Source organism: Xenopus tropicalis, chromosome 5, assembly GCF_000004195.4.
Source record: "Xenopus tropicalis strain Nigerian chromosome 5, UCB_Xtro_10.0, whole genome shotgun sequence".
NCBI lineage: Eukaryota > Metazoa > Chordata > Amphibia > Anura > Pipidae > Xenopus > Xenopus tropicalis.
In genome coordinates, this window is record NC_030681.2 from 95,120,706 (window position 1) to 95,128,172 (window position 7,467).

Consider the following 7,467-nt stretch of genomic DNA (forward strand, 5'->3'; position numbering starts at 1 on the left):
TCTATGATTGGATGTTAACAACATTGCTATATAAATGGGCATTCTACATATATAGGGAGATGTAGTGACTGGAAGCTAAATTAGCTCACCATAAGTGGGCCATTGATGTGTTTTCCTAAAGGTGTTTATTTGCTGTACTGTTTATTTTTTGCCACACTGAATTATTATGTGGTGTTAAAACCAGGGCCGCCGCTCCCTATAAGCAGAGTACTCAGTCTGCATAGGGCACCAACTCCCAGGGGGGCACCATCCCAGCTTCTCCAAAACAAAAACATTTTTATATATTATAACATACCCCCCAACACTGTCCCGCCGGTTTTTATAGCGCATCCCGCTGTCCCGGATAGTTCCATCAATCTATGGGGGCTATTGGGGGCACTTACTATGGGGGCATTGTCTATGGTGGCAATTGGGGGCACTGTGTGTGGGGCCCCTATAGTAGGTGTTTTTTTTTATTATTTTATTTTTACTTCCGTAATATTTGGGGGAGGGGGCACAAAAGTAAATTTCTGCTTAGGACACCCATTTGGCCAGCAGCGGCCCTGGTTAAAACATACGACCAGAATATAGAATGATACATTTTAGCATAATCAGGGCAATTCATTAAATAGAACAAATTGATATTTCAATGAAACTTTTCATAGTGATTGATGTATAATCCTGGCTACATATAATGCAGGGGGAGCCACCCTTCATCCATGCAACCTTATAAAGGAAGATCTTCTACATGTACCTTTAAAGCAGATGGCATGGACCAAGTAAAGGGACTTTGGCACAACCTGTGAGTTGGTAAATGCTCTTTGCAATGGACTGTGTGTAAATAACTGAGCTTAACCTTTACATTACCTATTCAGATATATTATGGAAATTATTGTTTTAAAAGCACTGTATAAGACAGCTAGAGAATCTTTAGCATAGTTAGCTAGATAGGCCCCATGTATTTCTCATTGGTTAAAGGAAACAGATATAATTCTTCATGGCATTGGTGCTGGATAGTAGTAGTTCACCATTTTGAGAAATAAGCACAATGTCAGGTTGGGCACTATAATTGCAGATGAGAGTAAATGTAGAGTAACTTTTTTTTTCTGTAGCATCCCAGACAGGTCACATAGAATTAACAATTATCTGCTAGACAACAAGCCTCATAAGCGTACTCCGCTTTGATTAATATTGTCATGTGTCAAACCTGTCTTGAAATTAATTAAAGTAAATTCATGGTGTAAAAAAAATACCGAAGCAACACTCTGAAAACTGGGTACAGCTTGGCACCACTCTTTTTTCTATATATAATAATAATAATAAAATAATATAGTGCAAAGGACAACTATATCTGTTGAGAACACATTTATGACTGTTTGAACTAAACAATTTGTTAGTTGTTTTGTGGTTATTTATTGTAGATTATTGTGGTTAGTTATGGTCAGTTCTGAATTTCTCCATATACATTAGAAAACCGGGATTATAAATCAGATGAAAGTGATCTTAGTATGGCCAGACCAGTGATGACTATTTTAGTAGCTTTATGCACAGAATGTCTTAATGTCCTTAATAAATAGATAATGATGAGGATTCATTGTCTGTGAATTTTGTAGTCATACCCTATTGCACCCTTTCCTAATGGTTGCAGATTGTTTAATGGCGAGAATAACTTTCCCTTTTTGCTATAGTTTATACAGAAGCAGTAGCCAACTCCATGTTGTAGCTCCCATCATCCCCAGCTAAAGTCAGTTGATCACAGTGGTGGCCATAAAAACAAAAATGTTTAACCGTTAAAGAGTTTTAACATTGCAAGGCAAGGTGCAGGTAAAATTTAGTCCCTACTTCCTATGTAAAATATATAATGAGATAGAATTCCTAATAATTCAGATAAAAGTGAGTGTAGGACTGGGCAGACCAGTTGATGTAGTTTGGCAGCTTGAATATATTGCAATATATGGATGAACAATCCCTGTTTTGTTAAAGGAACAGTAACACCAAAAAATGAAAGTGTATAAAAGTAACTAAAATATAATGTGCTGCTGCCCTGCACTGGTAAAAGTTGTGTGTTTACTTCAGAAAGTCTACTATAATTTATATAAATAAGCTGCTATGTAGCCATGGAGGCAGCCATTCAAAGGAGAAAAGGCACAGGCACATAGCAGATAACAGATAAAACACTATTGTATTCTACAGAACTTATCTGTTATCTGCTATGTAACCTGTGCCTTTTCTCCTTTTTTCCAGCTTGAATGGCTGCCCCCGTGGCTACACAGCAGCTTATTATATAAATTATAGTAGTGTTACTGTAGCAAACACACCAGTTTTACCAGTGCAGGGCAACAGTGCATTATATTTTTATTACTTTAAAGCTCTTTCATTTTTTAGTGTTACTGTTCCTTTAAAAGGGGGGGCATTTTTTAGTAGCTTTATACACAGAATGTCTTAATACACTTAATAGATCATAAGGATCCTACAGCGAGTCCAGTCAATAGATGCAGCAGACTTGTGCCATAAGGATCACCCCCTAATTCCAGAAGTTATGCAATCCCCATTCTGAAAATGTTAGCTATAACTTGCACCTAATTTATAGAAGCACATATATTGCATTTCATTGGAAAGAGCTTATTTAGGACTGTGCAGTGAACAACGTGCAATTTTAGACACAATTTAACTATTATGTACAAGGGTAGTTGTTGCTATATGGGGAGTTGGGCTTGCCGCAGTTACATGTGTGCATTTTGACATATTGGATGCAAGTTATATAACTGCATAATTTACTGGAGCTCTGTGTTGACGTGCATTCGGTGTCTATTGACAGCAGCATACTTACCTCCTTTTTCAAGGTAGTGAATCACATGATCCCATTGAGCAACCTTTAGGATTACCCAATGGCACATATTACAAAATAAGATCCTTTTTTGAAAATGGTTTATTTAGATGAAGCAGGGTTTTACATATGAGCTTGTTTATGCAATGTATTGTTATAGAGACCTACATTGTTTGGGGCTATGTATGTATGTATGTATAACTTTATTTATAAAGCGCCACAAGGGTACGCAGCACTGTACAATCTCACAGAATGCAAAATTACACACAGGGAGGACAAGTGATATAATAAATAAATACAATAAATATATATATATAAGTGCCATGTGGTATGAGACACAGTAGGAAGGAGGTCCCTGCCCTGTAGAGCTTGCAATCTTAGTTTGTCTTTAAATAAATGGTGTCAATACGCACAACAACTGCATCAGTTTTTGTTGTGTGCATTTGCAAATAAACCCTAAAGTGTTTCCTTAATGCTAAAAACAATATCTAATAATGATGAGCAATTTTTTTTCACCAAGCATGGATTTGCTGCAAATGCCCATTGCAATCTGAGGAAAAAAAATTTGCTGAGAAAAATGCCCATTGCAATGGAGTGAGAAAAAAGCCGCAGTTGCATTGATGTGAGTGTTCTCTTGTTTTGCTTTAAGGCAGCACTCTTGATATACACTGAGGATCAGAGAAAGTGTCTAACATGACACAAGGAAGGAGTCATGAGTTCTCTAAAACATTACATTTGGTGGATGATTTATCAGTGTTCTAGTTTGATTTTTTTTTAGGATTCGAGTTTTTTAGCAATAAAACTCGCAAAATTCGAATTATGGTTAAAAAACTCAAATGTCTGATATTTATTTAGAAAAAAAAATTTGGAAACTCAAATGTAAAACTTACAAGTTAACGTAGAAGTCAGTGGAAGTCGTCCTGGGTGTAGTCAAGCCATATTTACAGTTCAAGATTTTCGAGTTTTTTTCCTGATTTTTTCCAGATATTCAAGTTTTTTTTATTCAAACAAGTTTTCCTTATTAATAAATAAGCAGGCATTCGAAATGGGAGTTTATTCAGATTAGAAAAACACTCTCAAATGTACAAACTCAAAAAATTGATAAATAAGCCCAAAGTTTTTTTTTGTATAATTTAGTGATAATAGTAGAAAATGCAATAGAATACATTTGCCTGATTAGATAACTAATTGGTTGTTTTTTGGGTTTTTTTTCCAAGCAGTGTAAGAATAAAAGTTGTTTCATATTTTGTTGTCTCTTAAATTTGTTCATGTAATGATGATGAGTGATGAGTGAATCTGTCCCATTTCGCTTTGCTGAAAAATTAGCGAAATTGCAGGAAAATTTGCAAAACTATTTTTGTTGCACGTGTCTTTTTTTGCAGCGGCCGTGCCTGTTTTTGCCACGACCGTGCTTATTGTGACAAGTTGCTAGCAAAGTGCCATATTATTCTGTGCATATAAATGATATTTCAACCAATTGTCAAAAACATGTTTCAGTTTGTAAAATGTATTGCTTAGGTTTTCTTTCATTTAAGAAATAAAAGATAATGAATTATATTGTTAAGTTACTTAAAACAAACTACAGTACATATTCCCCTATAAATTATGCAAAGCCGTAAAGTGTATTGCATTGTGTTCCAGGTGGTGTGTGTAGTGAGCACAGCGGGGGATATATGATCCAGAGAATTCTGTCTTTTGTCTGCTGTCTGCTTTTCTGCAGGTAAGCATCTGCATTGCAATATAAATCTGTCGCTCTCAAAGTATACATTATGCATTTTTATTTCAAGCTTGTTTTATGTTCTTCCTATCCCCATGCAGGTTTGTTTTGAAGACTGGAAAAGAGAACAGAAAATATGTTTTATCCCCAGTGTGTTTCAAAAAGTCACTCGCTGTTCTTATTTCTCCTATTAGAATTAAAAATATTTTCTCACATCTTTCAATAAACATTCAGGAATAGCCACTATTCCATTACAGCCAGTACTAGCAATACAGAAATTCAATTTAACACAAAGCTGTGTTTGCTTCGAGTGGCAGAGTATAGTTATTTTGCCTGTAAACATTTGTGGCCCAACTAATTAAAGCACCATCTTAGTTCTTAAGTAAAACAGAAAAAAAATCCTGAAAAGTGCAAAAGGGGGCAGTAAGCTATTGTGATCTGCTACTGTCATTTTCTGATGTATCTAGCAACAGGCAAATACAAATACTGTGATACAAATAAGAAACCAACAAGGGAACGGGAGACCAAGACAGACGACCCATGCCTCATTATATTATCCACACCCTGAATCCCGGAATTGAATCCCCACAGTCCCCTCCAAAGGAACCCACCATTTCACACATTTTGAATGTTGCAAAACCAGACTCTCACCTTGTTTCCCTATGCAGCTCTTAAGCACAGAGACAAGAACCAAACTTTCATTTTAGTAGACAAATAAAAATGTTTTTGTGTTAAAAGTTTTTTTGCCTCATTGTTATTTTATAAACTAAATTCTTCCATGAAAATACATTTTAAATTAAAAAAATAAAGGAATTACGGATGCACCAAATTTGTCCTTTTTTCAGCAGGATTTCAATATGGGCAAATCCACACCTGGCTGAACCGAATCCAAATCCATACAATCACGTGACTTTTTGTCATATAAACTTGAAAGTTGAACATGTTTTTTTGCCATGCCCTTCACGCGTGGTTCTATTTAACCCTTCTGTACCCTTTGCATATGATTCCGATTTGGGTGGAATCTTTTACAAAGGTTCGGGCGAATCCCAAAATAGTGGATTCAGAGCATCCCTATAAATTGTGAAACAAATGTAACAAACTATAAACCAGTTGTACTGTGTTTGTTTATTTTCAACTTGGATTGGTTTGACTTCATTTAAACATTTTTCGATCTTAATTCTTAATTAATCTTAATGAGAAAGTTTACAGAAAAGGTGCTATAGCTGTAAAGGCATAAACAACGCTAGATTTTTTTTCTTACATTTTTTTTTAAATATTTAATTGCTTTATTTTATTGCTCTAGTTTGCATTAGTCATGTGCCAGTTACAAAATATTATTGCCTTTTACTGTATCTCCATATTTCCGACTGCCTCTTTGGTGGGTCCCCATGAGATCTCATTAGACAGTTTTGCTATCTTAGAGGGAGAATAAAAGCCTGGGTTTTTGTAGGCATTGCCCTAAGATTTAGTTATTACTGTGTGCAAAACATTGTCTTTATTAAACTCATTCCACTGAAAAGAAAGAAAGCTGGTAAACACAGAATATAACAGCGGTGGAACAATGGTATTTCCATGTCAGCACCATAGAATATACGATCCATGTCAGCAGTAAATTCCCATACTAAGCATGGCATAATAATGCTTAGACAAGCAGGCGATTAATGTATATCTTTTTTGTTTTGCCATATAAGTGTTATCAGCCATATTGTTTTTTAATTAGACTTAATATACATAATAAGAACATATAAATATAACTCAGCCATATTTGCTTTCATGAACTGAAATATCAAGGTTACAATGACTGCAAAAATATAATGGATTTGTAATAATTTGTAGCAGTTGTCATCTTTGCAATTTGTATGATTTACACAGACAAAAAATACAGGTCTTTAGTAAAACCTATATATTATGGGCCTCTGTGGAATTAATTATGCAGAGCCAGCTCCTGCGTTAATTAATTTTATGCACATGAACACCATCTGCAAATACTTTGCTTCCTATAAAAAGCAGCATGGTGTAAAACTGAAATTACAAAACATGTTCACATTTACAAAATGGGGCAAGGTGGAAACTGAATTGTACAAAAAAAATGGTTCATGGTGCCATGCACTTTGTTTTTCTCCAGCATCCCAGCATGCAACTTGAGGGTAATGGTACATTGGGTGATAGTGTTAGCAGGGTTGGACTAGGGGGTGAAGGGCCCACCGGCGCTTCCCTGAACCCCCTCCAACAGGGGCCCCAGCTAGTGCCCAATGTCCTTCCCTGATCGTGCGTTAGTGAAACAAGTCAGGGGAGGGACACCTGTGGGCGGGTCTGGGCCGCCGGGGCCCAATAGTGCCGGGGTCTACCCTGAGTGTTAGAAATGCATCCTATTCAATAATAAGCATTTCTTTAAAAGACTTCTTTAACAATTAACTTCTTTTTATATTTGCCTATTTAGTAAGTGCTTACCTGATTCTCAGTTCATCTCTATCCCGCTGGAGTAGGAGGTTACTAACCTATGACAAAGTTATTGTATTTGGATCATTTAACCTGTGTTACTGCTTATCCAAAACATAGGCTCTGTAAAGAATACACAGCCGTCCTCTTAAGTGGTTTGAAAGAAAATGTTTGCCTGTGCCCCTCTAAAGCCTTCTAGTGAACTGGGTTTCTCTTGAGCATTAGGATGACAAGCACTTAATGTGCATCTCTGCAGTGATGAAAATGTCAGCTTGAGAAAAACATGGGCCACAGAGATCTGCTATTATCCTTCTATATCATAATGAGTTTCAATTGCAACTGAAAAAAAGAAAGAAAAAGCAAGTCAGAAAATAGCTACATAATAAATCATCTGTAATTGCTATTAAAGTATAAGCTTACAATACATTGTTTTTCTTTTTGGCTTGTAATTGCCAGCACACAAAAAAAAACTAGTATATTAATTGTGCTGCGAAATAGGAAACAT

The 7,467-nt window shown here is 35.9% G+C and overlaps 1 long non-coding RNA gene across 2 annotated transcripts; it reads left to right on the plus strand.

The window, feature by feature from the left end:
* The first annotated feature begins 490 nt into the window (after positions 1-490).
* On the plus strand, positions 491-5,260 carry LOC108647682. Of its 2 annotated transcripts, XR_004222813.1 has the most exons (3): positions 491-781; positions 4,448-4,526; positions 4,625-5,260. It is a non-coding gene; the product is annotated as an uncharacterized LOC108647682 (long non-coding RNA). The 2 variants fall into 2 exon arrangements; XR_001924628.2 differs by lacking the exon at positions 491-781 and having other exon boundaries at positions 4,235-4,526.
* Positions 5,261-7,467: the final 2,207 nt, after the last annotated feature.